The sequence below is a fragment of the Neofelis nebulosa genome, chromosome 7, assembly GCF_028018385.1.
Source record: "Neofelis nebulosa isolate mNeoNeb1 chromosome 7, mNeoNeb1.pri, whole genome shotgun sequence".
NCBI lineage: Eukaryota > Metazoa > Chordata > Mammalia > Carnivora > Felidae > Neofelis > Neofelis nebulosa.
In genome coordinates this window covers 110,028,440-110,049,141 of record NC_080788.1, presented here as the reverse complement: position 1 = coordinate 110,049,141, position 20,702 = coordinate 110,028,440, and the positions used below count along the sequence as shown (strand labels likewise).

Genomic DNA, 20,702 nt, shown 5'->3' with positions numbered 1-20,702 from the left:
CATTCCTTAGATGATTTCTAAGTGTTGACTGTTGTGCTGAAAGCCTCTGCCAGACCCTCCATCATGTAGAAAATCTGAGTACATTGCATGGGGGTGAAAAATAAGTGGGTCTCTTCAGCAGTGTCCCATACACCTGAGGAAGCTGGGTACTCACTCAGTGCACTCTCACTTTCCATCGTGGGAGAAACTGGGGGGCCAAGGGAGTGTCTCTTGGCACTAAGCTGTGCCTCCTCAGTGGTAGGGTGATGTGAGTAAAGTGAAATGTTCTTAACCTCTTTAATGCATCTAGTCTCAGATTTTTTTCTCTAACGGGTTGCTGGAACTTCTCCACTAGACACCCAGACTCTCACAAAGGTACTCTAATCTGTGGGTGATTGTCAAAATCAATGTTTTGTGGAAAGATTATGGTACAAAACTTATTTTGCCATCTTGCTGATGCCACTCCTTAATTCTACCTCTTCACCAATGCTGTGCTCACTCTACAGCTGAAGTATTATCATAGTTTCCTGATTCTCTGATTTAGTCCCTCCCTATTTTACCTGTCCTATTCCAAATTACCTAACATACCAATATGATTATGCTACTTACAAGCTTAACTGTCATTAATGGTTCCACTTCTGAGGATAAAGTACAGACTCCTTAGTCCTGAACCCTTATTAATCCTCTCAGAACTTCAGTTAGCTAACTTTTCACCAGATTGTAAAGAACCAGGTCTAATTTGCTTACCTTTGTATCACCAGAACTTACTACCACAGGTAGCTTAGTAAATACTTGTTAAATAAATGAATGGAAGATCTTCAGAATGCTTTCTCTGACCTTCATGTCCTGATTAGTTCACTCATCATTTGTCTGTATTTCCATAGCAGCTCCTGTCTACTCTTCTAATAATACTTATCACATATACTTATCTGTTTGACTTCCATACTTGAGCTTTTTTTTGGGGGGGGGGGGTAACAGTTTTTTTTTCTTTTTTAATATAATTTATTGTCAAGTTGGTTTCCATACAACATCCAGTGCTCATCCCAACAAATGCCCTCCTCCCTGCCCATCACCTACTTTCCCCTCTCCCCTACCTCCCATCTACCCTTAGTTTGTTCTCAGTCCTTAAGAGTCTCTTACGATTTGCCTCCCTCCCTCTCTGTAACTTTTTTTTCCCCCTTAGCCTCCCCCATGGCCTTCTGTTAAGTTCCTCAAGATCCACATATAAGTGAAAACATATGGTACCTGTCTTTCTCTGCCTGGCTTATTTCACTCAGCATAATACCCTCCAGTTCCATCCACATTGCTGCAAATGGCCAGATTTCATTCTTTCTCATTATTTGCAAATGGCATACTTGAGCTTTAAGTTCCTCAAGAGAAGATACAGTGTCATTTATTATTTTATTTCTAATTATATAATGGTTCTCTACATACAGTAGATTCTCAGGTATTGAGTAGATGAATGAATGGACAATTGTTTCAGCTAACAGTCAGAAAGTAAATCTAGGATGTTTTCTAGGAGGTGAATATTGCTTATAACTGATTTTTGTTTAGTTAGAAAGAGACTCTTATTTATAAGAATTGCAAGGGACATCAATTCTCATGAGAAAAGCTAATTACCCTAGGAACTGCACTTCCCGAGGGGGTGGTGCAGATGGTGAGAGTCATGTGTAATGATTCTATGTGGAAGTAATATGATGCAGAGAAGGTCTAAATGAATGGGGACTAGCATAATTTCAGGGATGCTGCATATGGTTGGCAGGTGGTACACAGCAAAATTCCAGAGGTAGTTTTTCAGATAGATAATGGCATGCACATAGATATGTGGACCTACATAGTTTGAGTGTCCTGATGGTGAAGAGCTCTATGGAGAAAATGAAAGATTCTTAGTTAAAGTTATGGATTAGAAATTATGGAGAAAGAGATATCTAGAGTATTTTTAGGAATTCTTATTACATGATGTACTGTGTAAAATTCTTGTGACACTCTTCAGGATACAGTAAAATTCTACAATATTCTTCACAACTTTAAGAACCAGACAAATAATCCTTTAAATGGACATATTGACAATGGGCTATAAGAGTTCTGGGGTTTATTTGGGTAACACTTGCCTAGACAATTAAACATTTGAATAATTGCTACCAGGGTAGTTTGAAATGTCATGTTTTTTATTCTTAAAAAATTTTATAAATATAGCCTTATTAGAAAAACTCTACATAAAATGGCTTTGATCATCCATTTATTTATTTACAAGGCAGGATATTTGATGTTTGAGAGATCAGATGGTAGATTAGAGATGGTTATGTTACTAAAGAATTTTATAATCAATTGGGGGAGATTCCACATTACCACATAACATTACCATATTATAATTTAGATCAGGATCGGTACCATAGGGGATGAATAAACCAAGATTATGGGAATTCAGCAGAAGGAAAAAAAGTAATTATGGCCAGAGTGAGGAAGTTTAATGAAGGAGATACTATCTGAGCTTTATTTTAATGAATGGATGGAATTAGGGCAGGCAGAAATAGGAGAGGAGTACAGTTTAGGATTCCTGACTCCATCCACCACAGGGAGTGTCCATCACAGGAAGTGAAAACTAACCTCCATTGAGATCTTAATACCTTTTTTTTTTTTTTACCACCAAAAATCAGCTATTCTCTCATTGACCTCATGCCAACATCTAGCTGCTGAATGATCCAAAATACAGGATACAAAATATAGAATAAGATCCAAATTTTCCAAAATATAGTATAGGAAATCTAGATCTTATTTTGTCAGAGAAATGTTTAAGACACTGATTACCCAGGGCTTAGGGAACTGAAATAAAAATGAGTTTGCCTTGGATTAGTAATATAGAAACATTAAATAAAAGTTACTCTAAAAAAGAAGAAATACAGAAACATGCATTGGAATATGTTTTATCTATTGTATCTTTAAATCATAGCATCAGAAGTGGAATGAAATAAATCATAGAGTACCTTTAGGGAAGAAAAATAAAGAAAATGATAAAATCGTTGTAAAATAATTCCTTTGGCTTACAATTGCAACTGGAAAATAAGCACTTGAGCCAATAAAATCCAGTAGTATCTTCTTAAGTATAGGAAGGCATAAAGAAGCCCAGATGTATGATAACATTTGTTCACAGTGCTATAAAGAGATTTCACCTCAACAAAAGGTAAACACACACACACACACACACCCCTAAAAAATGAGAGCTCCAACAGCCAGACTGAAAGAATGAGAGCTATTTTCCATTATTTAAAGGAAAATATAGGCAAATTAAAACATTACCAGAATGAATCAATATTGTGTGTTTTATAGAATGCATATATATTTTGTTGGCTGATACCATTAAAGTGTTCCACAGGAATGATGGGAAATGGAGATCATGGGCCTAACACAAAGATCATTTGAAATATTATGTAGTTACTTATTTCGACTCATCCATGTATTAAATATTTTCCAGAGCGTTGACCAACTAGCAAAACTTATTGAACTAAGTGCCTTATTCATTCTAGGGTACCTCTTTACTGACTGCAGAGTAGTGAGGAAGGAATAGCCAGGAGGCAATAATCAACCTAAGATATTCTTGAAGGCACATTACCATTTTTTTTTTTGCACTTTGAAAATAAGGGTTATGCAGAGTTATAAGATATTCTGGGTCTAAGCAGTTACAGAGAAGCCTTTCATACTCTTTGAAAATTGTAAATAAATCACTCTACAATCCCTGTCTGAGAAAAGCATGGGTGCTTGTAAAAACGACGATGTGCATCCATTAGTGAGAAAAACAAGGTAGCAGAAGTCTAGAGCCATTCTGAGTTTAGTTTGTTTTCAAGTATCCCCCTTTTGAAATCAGCTTTAGTGAAGTATGATTTACATAAATACAGTTTTAAAGTATATAGTCAAGTGCCCTGAAAAATGTGAAGTCTTCTGAGCAAGTGCTTTTAAACACTAACCATGTACAATTAGTGGCTCTAAGTTTATACTGATAGCAATAGCATGAAAGAGAACTGAAATGTATTGAACACCTAATTCTTCTCTTATGGCTTCACATTTATTAGTTCATATCCTAAGAACAATTTTCTGGAAGAGATTATTATTCTCATTTTAATTAGTTTTAAAAATGGGGTCACAGAATACATGAATAACTTGTCCAAATTACCCAGATAGTAAGGTGGGATGGAGCATGATCTCAATCCAGACCTATCTAGCTTTAAGACCACTGTTTCTTTGTTTATGCCATATTACCCGCTGATGCACCCTGGTCACCACATTCATGCAAACACATTCTCCCCAGTTCTCATAGGAGCCAAATTTTCAAAGAGTTTAAGCAGGGAGTGAGCACGAGACCACAGTGATTTCTTGGTAAAGGAGCTTAGGAAAAAGGAATACGGAAGAATGGAACTGAGAATGTGGCGCTGCCTGTGAATGGTTGGTCCAGGAGGTGACAGCGCATTAGGAGTGATGTGTAGCAGAGAAGGCTGTGGTGGGGGATAGCTTTTATTCACTAAATTTAATTGAGATAGAACTAGGCTTTCTGAGCCTGCTAGTGAGTGCATAAAGGAGCAGAATTTTCAAGGACTTTAACTCCTTGAGACACAGAAGGAAAGTGGAAGCATGTTCAAGTCTTTCTTATGTTAGTACTAAGCAGACGACTGTACCAGAAATGGACAAATAGACATCAAAGAGATGAGCTGAATCCATTCTCCTTAACCCATTACTCAATCATCCTATGCCAATGGAAAATGAGTTACAGTAATATGTCAAAAATATTTAAAAATATAAAACAGACATTAGAGTATAGAGAGGTATGAATGCTTCCATTTTTAATGTGAATCTTGGACTTATGAAGATATTAAACATGTATCTGCAAATGAATTTGGATTTCTTTCTTCCTAGTTACATTTTATATTAAGTGGTACCAAATGTCTCTGGCAGCTTTCAGCTAATTTTATATTATAGGCTGAATTAATAAGTGCATGACATGGCCACATGGGTAGTTATATAGTTAGTAATAGAATACTAAGAATTTGGATCAAGAGACCTTGATTTTATTCTATCATTTGCTGACCTAATATGCAGTGGATTATCATCCATCTAAAATTACATGAAAAGCTCAAGCCTTTACTTGTATTCAATTTCCAGAATTTTTTTTTTCTCAATTTTAGATTGAATGGAAACCTAAATTTGAGGTCTTCAATGAAGACAAGCATAATATGATGTTGCATATCTTACTATCTGAGCACTAACCATTTTAGCTACTTCCTATGCTCAGATAACTATATTTGTCTCCAATTTATATTCAAATGACACTCCTATGTCTGCCTATCTTCACCTATATAATACAACATGGACTGTCAAAAATACTCAGTTGATTTCAACTAGAAGTAAAATTATCCCTGTTTTCAGATTATATGAGCTTACATATAGAAAACTCTAAAGATTCTACCAAAAAATTATTAGAACTAATCAACAGATTCAGGAAAATTATAGGATACAAAATCAACTCACAAAATGCAGTTGCATTTCTACACCCTAATAACAAACTACCCGAAAATTAAGAAAACAATCTCATTTATAATAGTATCAAGAAGAATAAAATACTTGGGAATAAATTTATTTAGCAAGGTGAAAAACTTGTACACTGAAAGACAATACATCAATGAAAGAAACTAAAGAAGATGCAAATAAATGGAAAGCTGTTCCATTTTCATAGGCTGGAAGACTTAATATACTTTGTTAAAACATTAACACTACCTAAAATGATTTACAGATTCAATGCTGTCTTCATTAAAACCCTGATGGTATTCTTGATGATGAATGAATATCCAAAATATATATGGAATGACAAATCAATGACCAAGAAATACAAATAATCCAAGTAAAAATGGGCAAAGACTTAAACAGACATTTCTCCAAAGAAGACAAAAAGACAACAAGTAAATAAAAAAGATGCTCAGCATCACTTACCATCAGGGAAATGCAAATCAAAGCCACCAGATATCACACTTCACACTTGCTAGGATGGCTATAATAATTTTTTTTTAAAGATTACAAGTGTTAGCAAGGATATGGAGAAAGGAAATCTTTGTACACTGTGGGCACCTCTAATGGTTTAGTCACTACAGAAAACAGTATAGAGTTTCCTCAGAAAATTAAAGATAGAATGACCATATGATCAAGCAATCCCACTTCTGAGTATGCAACCAAAAGAACTGAAATCAAAATCTTGAAGAAATATCTGCACTCGAACCTTCTATGCAGAATTTTTCACAATAGCCAAAATATGGAAATGACCAAAGCACCCACTTATGGATGACTGGATAAAGAACTGTGGTTTATACATACAATGGAGTATTATTCAGCATTAAAGAAAAAAATGGAATGCTACCATATGTGACAATATAGAGGAACATTGAGGACACCATTCCAAGTGAAATAAGCCAGATACAGAAAGACAAATACTGTGTGATTCCATCTAGATACCTGAGGTATTTAAAAGAGTCAAACTCACAGAGAATAGAATGGTGGTTGCCAGGGGCTGAGGGGAAGGGGAAATGAGAATTCATAAAACAAGTTCTAGAGATTTGCTGGAAAACATAGTGTCTAAAGTTAACAATACTGCATTGCAAACTTAGAAGTTTGAGTGTAAATCTCATGTTAAGTGTTTTTCCTACAAAAAAAAAATTAAAAAGGAACATAGTGTTCTTAGTATAAATTAAAAAATCCAACTCTTTTATAAAACTAAGCATGCAGGGACCATATGATCTAGAAATTACATTCTTGGACATTTATCCCAAATAAATAAAAAACTATGTGTACACACGTACATACACACACACACACACACACACACACACACACACACTGTACAAGAATGTTGACTGCAGCTTTATTTGTAATAGCCTGAACCTGGAATTTAAAAAGGTGCCTTTCAGCAGGTGAAAAGCTATAGTACACTCAAACCATGCACTATTACTCAGCTATTAAAAGAAACATGCAATAACTTGATGACCCTCCAGGGAATTATGCTGAATAGAAAAAAGAAATCTCAGAGGGCTACATATCATGATTCCATTTATATAATATTTTGAAATGACACCATTTTAGAAATGAAGGACAGATTAGTGGATGGCAGGGTTTGTGGCTGCATGGTGGACAGAAGGAAGGTAGTGGATTATTTAAGGACATACATGGGATTTCAGGGTATAGAAACTGTTCAGTATCTTTACTCTGGTAGTGGATATACAAAGTTATGCAGGTAATAAAACTATATATAACTTAATACACTTGCACATGTGCATACACACCAGTAAAACTGGGAAAATCTGAATAAAATCAGTGTATCATTATCCTGGTGTGATATTATACTATGGTTACAGTTATATAGTATTGTACAACTAGCTGTAGTGCTATAATTATAAAGTATCATTATCCTGCGATACTTTTTTTTAATGGTCATTTGTTTTTAAGAGAGAGAGAGAGAGAGAGACATAGTGGGAGTGGGGAAGGGGCAGAGAGAGAGGGGGACACAGAATCCAAGACAGGCTCCAGGCTCTGAGCTGTGGACACAGAGTCCCACCCAGGGCTCGAACTCATGGACTGTGAGATCATGACCTGAGTCAAAGTCAGATGCTTAACCAACTAAGCCACCCAGGTGCCCCATCCTGCTTATGATATTATATTCTAGTTATATAGTGTCACAGAACCAGCTATAGTTACATACTGTCATTATCCTGGTTGTGATATTATACCATAGTTTTGCAAATGCTATCATTGGGGAAACAGAATCTCTGCATTACTTCTTATAATTGTATGTAATGCTACAATTATTAAATAAAAATTTCTTTAAAAATCTCTTTTTCTAAAAAAAATGTTATAAAAATGTATTAAACATATTTCAGGGGCACCTGGGTGGCTCAGTCGGTTAATTGTTCGACTTCAGCTCAGGTCATGATCTCACAGTTGGTGAGTTTGAGCCCCGCATTGGGCTCTGTGCTGACAGCTCAGAGCCTGGAGCCTGCTTCAGATTCAGCCTGCTCTGTCTCTCTCTGTCTCAAAAATAAATAAAAACATTTAAAAAAATTTTAAAAAACCATATTTCAAACACATGCAAACATATGACACAGGTAAAGAAATCTTTAGCTCTTCATATGCCTAATAGGTAAATTGAAAAACACTAAGTAATTGTGATGACACCTAAATCGCCAAATCAAGTCAAGTGTGCTAGTCATTTTTCTTACTGTGCCGTAGAGTAGGTTTAAAGAGTTAGCTTCTGCCCAAGTATCAGAGCTTTAATATGAGGGATACAAAACTTCAAGAATAACATTTAAGATGAATTGCCCTGCAGCCATAGCACTAAGCATTTAGCAGTGACAAGGGATGTTGTTACATTAGGTCTTTAAAATTTCCAATAAGCCCCTTTACAACAGAAAGAATCTCTCAAACTACATTATTTAACTTTCAACACAATAAAAGCTTAGCAATTAGAAATAAATCTTCCAGTCAAAACAGAAGAACACAGGGGAAGGGAAGGTAAAATAAAATAAGATAAAAACAAATAGGGAGTCAAACTTAAGAGACTCTTAACTATAGAGAACAAACAGGGTTGATGGAGGGAGGGAGGTGGGGAATGGGCTAGATGGGTGATGGACACTAAGGAGGACACTCCTTGGGATGAGCACTGGGTGTCATATGTAAGTGATGAATCACTGAATTCTACTCCTGAAACCAATACTGCACTATATGTTAACTAACTTGAATTTAAATAAAATCTTGGAAGAAAAAAAGTCTACTCAAAATTTGAGGATCTTGAGGGTTGTCAGAGATCAGTTCTAATTTAAAACAAAAAAATAAGGCATGCTATTCACCAAAAGATCTTTTAAAATATATAATAACTGCACTTCCAAGCTTCTTAGTTTGTGGCATTATTTCAGGCCTTCACAACCACAGAAAATGGTACATAAAATGCCTTTCATAAAGTGGCCACTGAAGAACTGCTAAATGTCTTTTTTTTTTTCTTAAATTCCAATCTGCCAATCAATGAAGATGAAAACAGAAGTGGAATATGCTGCTCCCAGAAAGAAGGGGAGTGATTGGTGTCAGGGAGTAACTTAAATGCGCCTTGTTTTTTATTTTTTATTTTATTAAAAAATTTTTTTAATGTTTATTTCTGAGAGAGAGAGACAGAGCATGAGATGGGGAGACACAGAATCCAAAGGAGGGTCCAGGCTCAGAACTGTCAGCACAGAGCCTGATCTGGAGCTCGAACTCACAAATCACAAGATCATGACCCAAAGTGAAGTCTGATGCTTAACCAACTGAGCCATCCAGATGTCCCAAATGCACCTTGTTTTTAAAAGAACAGTTCAGTTGAAAGCTGAAGAGCCCCGGTAATAACAAGTCCTTATGCTCTAGCACTGTTGCTTGGCTGCTGAAGAAGCTACATAACAAGACACATCCGGTTCAAAGGCAGTGCCTTCTCAATAAAAATTTCCATTAAAAAATTCAGTCCTCTTGTTTAACAAGTCTGCTGACACATCTGCTGACCTGTCCTAACTACATTAACTATAAGCCATATTTACCCCTGCCCCTGTTCCTACCCCTAGTCTTCGCTTCAAACAAATGTGTCCTTTCATCACAGACAAGCTTTGAAAATTTTGTTTTTCTTGATACAGATCGCTTTGCTCTGTCAAACTGTAAATCAATTTAAAACACACAGCACCATCTCTTAACCTGGATTTCACATCCATGACTTATTTTTGCCTAATGGAATATTCAAATGCTGCATGGATTATGTAGATCATGGCTATTAATTTTACCTGTCAAATATTCTAGCGGTTAGAATTTGTCTGGAAGAAAAAAAAATTCCTGAACATTGTTTTCTACTGTATTGCATATTTTGTGAGTTTAGTAATTAAGCTCTATCCAGGTTGCTATAAACACTTCTTTTCAAATATAAGCCTCCAAAAGAAAGATAATGATCAAAGGGGATGAAAGGTAGGCTTTTCCCAACTGTTCACTGAACCCATCTCAAGGTTTATTAATGTGATACACATTTTCACATATCACTGTGAGTGAAAAGTTCTCATAATATTAAATAACAATGGTCACTCTAGGTGTTTTCCCTGGCTTCACAATAAAGCAGTGTCCTTACTGATATTAAATCCCCCCCCCCACCCTGCCATATACAAGTCTCTGAAGAAGTAGACAGTCTTGGTTCTAGAATGATTCTGAAATGATGTCATTAAAGTTAACCTACAAGCCTCAGCAGCTGCGATTCTGATGATTCAGAAAAGAAATGTGAATACAAGTAAATACAAGAGAAATCACAGACCTGGATTTTACAGTCTCCTAGCCTGATGAGCTTTTCCAGAGGATGTGGAAACTGCAAACCAAAATATTTATTGAAGGGACGGGCCACATTCAGCTGGAGAGACTCTAAAAGAATATCAGTTAATTTTAAACAAATCTTCTCAAAGAAAGAGCCTTCATGCCTTCAGCCAACCCTATTACTAAAAGCGGTATTTAAAATACTTCAAGTAGGTTTGCATTTATGAGAAGGATGTCCTTGTTAAACTACAAGGTGCGCTCCTTCCTATGCAAATTGTAAATTCTGTTGTATATGGTGGAACATGAAAACTGGAAGAATAAGCTAAATAGTTTTTTTTTTCAATAATCTCCCACTTTTACTATAGAATTAGATGTAAACTTTTACTTTTGAAAGAGCATTGCATTGAGCCTCTTTCCATCCTGATAAAAAGGGAGAAACTATTTTATCCCTTTCTTCTATACAAAGAATTTATTATTTCCAATACTGCTATAGCTTCAAATCTGAGCCCAAGTGACCTACACTGTTGTGCTGGGTTGTTCAGCATTAGACATTTCTTGCTGCACGTTGGTTCATCTAAAAAAAAAAAAAAACACCAACAGTGTTCCCATTTTCTGTTGTGGTAATTGTGTGGGTAACAGATGGTAGAACTTGTCTTGGCCTATAGTGGGATTGGACAACCACCTCTGAAAATATAGCATCCTGTGATGTAAGCAGAGTTCATATAGTGCTTTTCCTAGAACAACCTGAGACTGGAATATTACCAAATAAAGCACCCATGGAGTAAACAAAGTTTTTCCTTTTTATGGCTTTAATTAAGTTATAAAATATATCAGCTTCTGTCAACACAAAGTAAAGTTAGACAATGTTAGAAATCCTTACCTGGAATGAAAGAACTCTCTGTCCATAGAGTCTCTGCGAGGTCTACTGGTGGCTGCTCCAAGAATGCCAATAAGTCTGTTGATTTGCTTATTCAGTTTATCTTCAAGAAGATATACGACCAACACATATGCACCCCAAAATGGCATCATGAATTGGAACTAACAGAATCCTTCTGGTATAGCCTAACAAGAACAAGCATTTGGGTCTTTAGGCATCCACTTATGCTATAGTCTTAGGCTCTTATTATATATAGAGAGACTCTATATATAGAGTCTTAGGCTCTTATTAATGAATGCATGTGTCTGGCTTTCAAACCCACCCTTAAAGGTATTAGGGAAGCAGCTTCTGTTGGTAATTCTTAAAAGTTCTGTTGCTGTTTTCATCATTTTGTTGTTTTAAATACACTGTAGCAAACAATGAAAAATTTGGGGTACAAATAAGGTGGTTCTGTGTTTTCTTTTCCTTCCCTAGGGGTCTGGTGGTCCTCTTCAGATTAAACTCCTGAGGGAGCTCCTGAGAATTCAGGTGTTTTAGCCACCAGTACAGGTCCAGCATCTATACAGTGCCCCATATCTAGACAGTATGCAATCAGTTCTAGCTGAATTGTGAGTTTTTTTGGGGAGGTTTCATTTTGTTTATTTCATTTTGTTCCTTCATTTTCATTAGAAGTCCTATGTCAGACTCTGCCTGCTGGTGGCTCTCTTTTCATTGCCCATGATGACAAGGATTTTAAGATACAGAAGATGAAAGTGACTCTGTCAGGGTCACCAGTTATATCTTGGCAGAAATGATGCCATTTGTCAGTCTTTCTGTTCATGAGTATTTGAGTGGTGATCTTCAGGAGATCTTTAGTTAGTAAACTATTTTCATAAATAAAAACAACAAAAATCATTATGAGCCAGAATAACATCTTGGCTGCCTGAGCAGTCTAGTCCCCAGAAGCAGGCTGGACATAGGAAATTGATTCAGTACTTCTGGATATATCCTTTAGCAGTGTTTTTTGCCTAGCCTCACCTAAATTCTTCCCAACTGGACCTAAAATATGTTAAAATTGCAGAATATACTTGACTCATGCCATTTTTCCATTTTTCCATCTGGCTTTTAAAAACTGCATTTGGGAGGAACATCTGTTATTACACATCTGAATCTTTTACAGTTAGATCATCAGATCACTGTTGGGATGTTTTCTTTCTTGGACTCATCTTCTGTCCTGGGAACTCTTACAGCTTTTATAATCAGCTATATAAGCTATTCTGCTGAAAGCTTCACTCTGCCAAGGGTAAATGAACTGGGCCTACAAAGTTTGGTGCTTAATTAAAAATTTTTTTAGCTCATGAGTTATTGCAGGTTCTAAACTTAGCAAATGTCTTTCTTGAAACCCAATATGAATATTAATGTGAGACAGACTTGGAATGCCAAAGCAATTGAGGGTAGATCAGGTACTTTATAGACACTGGAAAATTTGAATGCATAACTGTTGAGCTATGAAATGCCTTTACATAAATTTCTTGCCAGAGTCTTTTATTAAAAGGAAAAAGCATTTATATCTGCATTGGCTAAATCCCATATGGGCTATGGTGTCCATTTTTGGGACACATCCAAAGAGTGGCTTTATCTGATCCAAATAATAAGGACATATAAGGGGAGACTATATTGAGAACAATTTAATATTATATAATAAACCTCATTTAACAAATATTTATTAAGACTCTTCTATTATAGGGGCTGATTAAAAAAAAAAGTAAAAATGATTCCTGCCTTCTATAAGCTATATTCAGAAGGGGAAAACAGACATTAAGTGACCGTACAAATACATCATTGTGAATAGTGATACTTATATGGCAAAGCTTGCTAGGTAATTAATTATCCTCTTTACATCTTCTGTGTATTCCTATGTGACAATTGCCTATACTGTCAGGGCAGCAATATACTCAGTTTAAAAAACTATATTTCCTTTAGTTTGTACAGAAGGATGGTAGAAAGACTTCCTCACAGAGAGGGATGATGAAAGCAGTATATGGAAATCACTGGGTGTGGTGTTTGTTTGTTTTTTAAGTGGAATGATGGGAGGCTTTTGATCTTACCCCTTCTTCCTGTTACCCGGAATAGGAACATGAAGGCTAGTGGCACAGGGGCCATTCTGTGCTAATGTGTTGACATGAGGATGGATGGCACTCACTAAGGATGACATCCCTGAATAAAAGGCACCTGGGTCCCTGATGGCCATGAAACTGCCTTGCCTGCTCTGAAGTGCTTACTTCAGACTTCTTCAATGTAAGGAAAAAATAAAACTTTTTAAACCACCCTTGTTTAAAATTTTTTAAATAATTCACTTTAGAACCTGTGAATGTGACATTACTTGGAAATAAGATCTTTGCAGATTTAGTCAACTTAAGATGGACTCTAAATCAAATAGGGCTGGTGCCCTTATAAAAGGAGGATATGGGTAGAGAGACAAGAGGGAAAAATGACCATGGCAAGACACAGGCAGAGATTGGAGTTAGACTACCACAGGCCCCAAATCACCAAAGACTGCTGGCAACCAACAGAAGATAGAAGGGGCATGGAAAAATTCTTCCCTAGAGATTTTGAGGGGAGCATGGCTCTGCCCACACTTTTATTTCTAACTCCAGAATTGTGAGAAAAAAAAATTTCTGTTGCTTGAAGTCACTTACTTTGTGGTAATTTGGTACCATAGTCCTAGTAAACTAAAACACCAAGAATAAAATTTCACTTACAACGATAAAGGGGTTAAAATAACCAAGAGAACATAATAATCCCACATTATCATGCATCACATAAGAGATTCAAAATACATGGAACAAAAACTGACATGGACTAAAACATGAACTAAAGGAGAAGTAAACAAATCTATCATACTCAAGGACTCCTCATCATCCAAAATGGCTGCTGAAACTCCAGTCATCACCTCCAAGATTTGGACAGGAAGAAAAAGGAGGCAGAAAAAAGACAAAGGATGTTTCTCCCAACACAGTCAGCACCCTTTAAGTACCTTTCCCAGAATTCTCACCCAAAACTTTTGCTTATATCTCATATCTCATTGAATATCCCTAAATGGATGAAAGACTAGGAAATCTAGTCTTGGCTTCCTAGGGATCAGGATTCTGCTGATTCAGAAAACAGGGAGACTAAATGGTGGAGTGGCAACTAGCAGTGTTTTTCCATGTATGGAAGGAGGTAAAGCCTCATGTTTAAGCATGGTGCCTCGACAGTCAGATTACTTAGTTTAACATCTGGCTCTGCCACCTACTAGTTTTATGACCTATAGCATGATATATAACGTGCCTAAGTCTCAGCGTTCCCATCTGTAATTTTAAATAAATAAATAGATGTGTGTGTGCATGTGTTTGTGTGTGTGTGTGTGTGTACATCTCAAAGGGCTGTTTAGGAAATTAAATAAAAATATGCATGCACAAAAAAATCAGCCACATTTTTGTATACTAGCAACTACTCTGGAAAACAGCTTAACATTAGCTAATAAATATGTTTGCACCTTATATCTGAGCAATTCCTCTCTTAGGTATTTATCTAAAAAAGTCTGTGTACTAAAAAACCCATATACAAATTTTCATAGCATACTCATAATAGCGTAAAAACCAGAAACTATCCAACTGCCCTAAACAGTAGAATACATTTAAAACAAACAAACAAACAGTGGTGTAGGGGTGCTTGGGTGGCATCTGACTCTGGACTTTGGCTCAGGTCATGATCTCACAGTTCGTGTGATTGAGCCCTGTGTTGGGCTCTGTGCTGACAGTGTGGAATTTTCTGTCTGTCTGTCTGTCTCTCTCTCAAAAATAAATGAGCACTTTTTAAAACAGTGGTAAAGTCAAATAGAATATTATACCACAATGAAAATTTATGCCTTCTAACTGTACTCAGTAACATTAATGAATCTTATAAAAGAAGAAATTTATAAAAATTTAAAAATAGGCACAACCAAATTATAGTGTTGTAAGTAAGGATGATGGTTACCTTTTATAGTAATTTGGGGAAGAATTAAAGGTTTCCCAAATACTGACCATGTACTATTTCTTGATTTGTGTGGGAACTACACAAATATTATTTTGGGATTACTCAGTGAGTCATGCATTTATATATTTTTTACTTTTCTTTATATGTATCAATTTGCATGACTATGTAGTTAGTGTTCCAAACTCATATACCTTTGATAGTAAAACTAGGTACATACTATTACATGAGGACAACAGTCATAACCCAGTACTGTCCTAGCAAACCAGAAGATATGATCACCTTTGTGATAGGTAATAGTAAAGAAGTTTTTGAAAGAAAGGATGGAGGAAAGGAAGGAAGGCAAGGAAAAGAAAAAGAGCAAGAAGAGGAATAGAAGGGAAGGAACAGACAGAAGGAGGAAAGAAAGAAAGGGAAAGAAGGAAGGGAGGGAGGAAAAAGAGAGAGAATAAAAAGGAGGTGGCCCTGATCTAGATCACACTTCCACTCCTACTTCAAAATCCTAGAGTAGAGTGTAAGGAGGAATAACGAAACAGATCCTAGCCATCTCTCTCCGAGACAAGCTTTGCCTTGGTGGCAGAGACACAACACAGAGGAAGTTTTAAGAAGAATGTGAAATTAAAAGTTTAAAATTGCTTAACCAAGATGTTAAACAATTTTCTCACATGTCCTTAAAGGTTGTGCACCTTTCAGAAAGAGATAAGTGGCCTCACAAACCTGGGAGATGTTGGGGGGAAAAGGTAACCTATTTCCATGTATATACACCTTCAAGTTGAAAGTGCTCAATAAAAGGACTATGGTGTCTCCTTTGTTGAGGAGGTATTGGTTCTCATCGATGCTTGGCTGGGTGCTATGCACATACTGACCTTTGCTGAGGAGCACAGACATCCATCATGAATTTCAGTCATGTACCTCTAACCCTATGAAATCCTCGCAGGTCTCACCCAGCCTCTGGCCATGAGGTCATGTATGCTACCCTGCTCCCTCATTGATCTGACCACGAGATTCTTCACAGACACTAGTTCTCCCTTAGCCCTTTTGCTTGCATCCCAGGAACACAGAAAAGATTTCACTTTCCTGTCTTTCTGAGGCAGGAGGAGACTCCTACACAAGCAAGGTCTCATTCTTCTCTAAAAACATGGTAGCCTTTTGATCATCCTTGTGCCAAGATGTGAGAGACTTTTGGGGTGCCTGGGTTGCTCAGTCAGTTAAGTGTCCAACCTCAGCTCAGGTCATGATTTCACAGTTCTTGAGTTAGAGCTCTGTGTCAGGCTCTGTGCTCCAGCTGGGAGACTGGAGCCTGCTTCAGATTCTTTGTCTCCCTCTCTCTCTGCCCCTCCCTCATGCACTCGCTCGCTCTCTCTCTCTCTCTCTCTCTCTCTCAAAAATAAACACATACACACCCCAAAAAAGATGTGAGAGACTTTGGTGAGGTCTCTTTTTTTTTTTTTTAACGTTTATCTATTTTTGAGACAGAGAGAGAGAGACACAGCATGAATGGGGGAGGGGCAGAGAGAGAGGGAGACACAGAATCGGAAGCAGGCTCCAGGCTCTGAGCCATCAGCCCAGAGCCCGACGCGGGGCTCGAACTCGCAGACTGCGAGATCGTGACCTGAGCTGAAGTCGGATGCTTAACCGACTGAGCGACCCAGGCGCCCCTGGTGAGGCCTCTTTTTACCAGAGATGCAATGAGCCTGGAGAAACATGGGTCTCTCCCACTCTCAGATCCTCAACTTTTAGGGTTTCTTTTCCTCATGTGTCCCCTTCCATCAGAAATTTCCCAAGGGTGTGAAAACAAACCTCAAGGTGAACTCCTACTTCCTCTCCCAATTCTTCACTCTTCCCTCACACAAGCTCTGTTTAGCCTGGGTGATGCAGATGGTGCTGGCTGGACTACTCTTTTTCCTAAATCTTTCCTTCAAGTGAACTCAAAATTTAGTATAGGTGCTAGAAATGTGTAATCCTGACAACTCTCCCCTGAGACAAATGGCAATGTCCCATCTTCAGACATGAATGACGGGTGCTTGTGGGTAGAAGTATAAAAACACACCTGTTACTTTGTCAAATCATTATCCTGGTAGAGTCTAAGACACTCATCAAAAAATTTAAAAATAGTTCAGAAAGTAGTTTCCTTGTATTCTATAGAGCCGAAGAGTTAATAACCCTAACAAAGACCAGGCTTGTATGTAGGGATGATTATAAGCAACGTGCAAAGCTATATAAAATTATAAATGGATCATTCCCATTTAGAGAGGACCTCAACGTTCAACAATCTAGGAAAAGTCTATGTTTAAATTCAAGCAATATAACCGAGTGAGAATGCCCTTTGTCTCTATGGTATGCCTGATAGTTACTCCACACAATTAAGATAGACCCTGCATGACTACAAATAACTATATGTCCTCCTTTAGGGACTAAGTTCTTTTCACAAATTTTTTGCCCTTATCACTTATGATATTATAAATACATTAAAGAAATTCCACAGTTCAGCCATCAAATCACTTATTATTCAAACCAAATACAACCTTCTTCTTAAAAAAACTGATCCTAAAAATTAACTCAGAGTTCTAGTAGTTTTGAGTTCTGTACCAAAAATACATGTTTAAAAGAAATATATTTATGTATGTAAAGTTGAAGTGTTAGACACATTTGGTGTTTTTAATATTGTTCTGTTTTCATGGAAAATGCCTGTTAACTTTAGGAACAATTTTATGTGAATGAATATCCTACCTACAAAGAACGAACTTGAAACTCAGTTTTGATCTAATAGCATCATATTGGTGAAATAAATCTCTTGTGTGTGTGTGGTTCCTGTAATGTTATTGTGCTTATGGTTATTGTCGTGCTCCACAGGAGTGATGGATGGCAATGAGGCTTAAACCAATTTTACATCAAGTTTGTGCTAATCTCACACCACCCCTTCATAAATCTGAATAATTTGCTACTGCTCTGCAACCCTCATGTGAGCTTTAGAGTGGTTTTGGCCTGAAATTATATATTACCGCAACCTCCTTTGAAAACGGTAAGGGCTTTTATTGTTTCCATAACTGAATTATGTTTTCATATCTTTTACACTGCTGTAATGGGTATTGCTTAGCAACAAGTCTCCAAGAGCTTGGGAGTGGAGCACACCTCATTAGCATAATATCCTAATTCCCCTGTGCTTGCTACCACCTGGGTAAATTCACTGCTGTGGCCCCTCTTACTTGTCTAACCCAGCAGAATGATTCCTTTTCACCTTCTAAACTAAGGTTGTATTTCTATACAATGAAACATTAACTCTTAGTGCTACGGCAGCAAATATTAAATATTAAGTAGAGAAGATAGCCCAACGGGGACCTAATATACATAAAAAGCATTTTCATATGGAAATAGATTTTTTAAAAATAAATACCACTTAACAAAGCAAACCCATGCCACGTCATTGCGCTTTGCTGACCTTTAAGAACAGAATACAAATGATACACCACAAATAGAAAGTGCTCCTTGTAGGAATGGCTTCACACTGAAAACGCATGATATTTCTCCTAGCCTTCTTTGTGTCTGAGAGTGCAGTTTGGGGAGACATTTTGGGGATTTTAGGGTAAGCCCATGGCAAAGGAAAAGCACTTTCTCTCCAAAACTACCTCTATGTAGTTTGAATAAGTGTCTTTGGTTTTGTTAGAACAGACAGAAATGCTTCTAAAAATACCTACAAAGATTCACAGCTCACCTTAAAAACAATTCTGAATCAAACAGAAGTTGTGTAGGACAAGCACAAAACATGGACCTTACCCACTAAGGATTTAGCTCACAAGCTGTGCAAACCATATTATGATAATTTCCTGGCATTGGTTTTAGCTATTTTTATCTTCCATTTGGCCTAGACTTCATGTGGTTTTGTAAGGAGGATTCTTCACTCAGTCTACCCTGTTGGCCTCTTGGAGGACATGAGGAATTAAGGCAAGTTCTACATTTCTCATGGGTTTAATTTTTTTAAAGTGGGTTAATGTGCTTTAAAACCTGTTAATCAGAGAAGGGACAAGTTGTATAAGATACTATGAGAAAGCATGATAGTCTCAATGGAATTAAGTATATTCACGAAAACATTTAGAAGTCTGGAAGCATTACTGTTATGAATTAGCCAATTCTTCTCAAAAATTTTGTGAAACAGCACATCAGCAGCCATGGATCCTAATTCCTTTTTTCTCTTCTTTCAAATTACTAAATTTCTGAGAAGTGGTTAATGTCCTTACAGAAATGGACATAGAAATACCTGCCTAACAAATGGTTCAACTAGCCTTGCCAAACATAGCAAATATATTTTTTAAAGGTAATAAACTATCTTAAGCAATTGGCAACTGAAAGTGAAGTTTAAAAGACCCTTGGACCTTGAGATACGGTTCTAATCTATTGTAGAAACAAAGATTAGTTAAAACTAAATTGTGAAATGTCACAATATATGGCTACACTAGACTCATATAATTTCTGATATTCTAAAATTTTTAATAGAATTCAAAAATATCTAGGGTTTGGCTTACTGTATTAAATTATACATACAAATTCATTCTGAGGAAAATATAATTGCTACTAAGTTCTTGGATCTTGCCATCCACAATGAATAATATATCGTTAAATGCTTCTTTTGACAAGGAACATTTATCACCTAAAAATACTCAAGGTTTTGTTTTCTTTCCCCACTTTGTTTTTATTTTTAATTTTTTCCCTACCCTTTCTGGTTATCCTAGTTTCTATTGTTATCTCTGTAGTATTGAACAACAGATAGATCACCTGACTGGTGAATGAAATTTCTCTCATTTAACACTGACTCTACGGTATTTCTACAAGCTATATGACTATTAAGAAGAGTTTCTCAAGCCAAGTCATAAGGTCATCTTTTTCTTCTTTCCCCTCAAACCGCAAAGACTCAATGCTATCTTTTAAAAATATCTATCTATCTATCTATCTATCTATGGGGGAGAAGAACAATAACCATAATGACACAATGTCAAAATTTCTAGGTACCATTACCTGGAATAAAGACAAGGCAATGAGAATAGGTGATGGTTAATGACTAAAGAGACAAATCATAGTTTTTTCTTTTCAGAATTGTCTCCACTTTTTTAGTATAGCTGACACAATGTTATATTAGATTCAGGTGTACAATGTAGTTATTTGACAAGTTTATACACTATGCTATGTTCACCACAAGTATAGCTACCATCTGTCTCATTACATTGCTATTACAATACCATTGACTGTATTCCCTATGGTCTGCTTTATATTCCAATGATTTAATCATCCTATAACTGGAGACCTGTATTTTCTTCTCTTCCCTTCACCCCTTTTGCCCAAACTCCCATCCCTCTCCCCTCTGACAACCATCAGTTTGTTCTCTGTATTTATAGTTCTGCTTTTTGTTTATTCATTTTTTTAGATTCCATTTATAAGTGGAATCATATGATATTTGTCTTTCTCAGTCTGACCCATTTCACTTAGCAGAACACCCTCTAGGTCCATCCATATTGTCTCA

General features: G+C 36.6%; 1 non-coding gene across 1 annotated transcript; it reads right to left on the bottom strand.

Annotated features, from left to right (window-relative positions):
- Positions 1-9,325: 9,325 nt before the first annotated feature.
- On the bottom strand, positions 9,326-9,465 carry LOC131518513 (small nucleolar RNA SNORA50). Its single transcript, XR_009265184.1, has one exon. It is a non-coding gene; the product is annotated as a small nucleolar RNA SNORA50 (small nucleolar RNA).
- Positions 9,466-20,702: the final 11,237 nt, after the last annotated feature.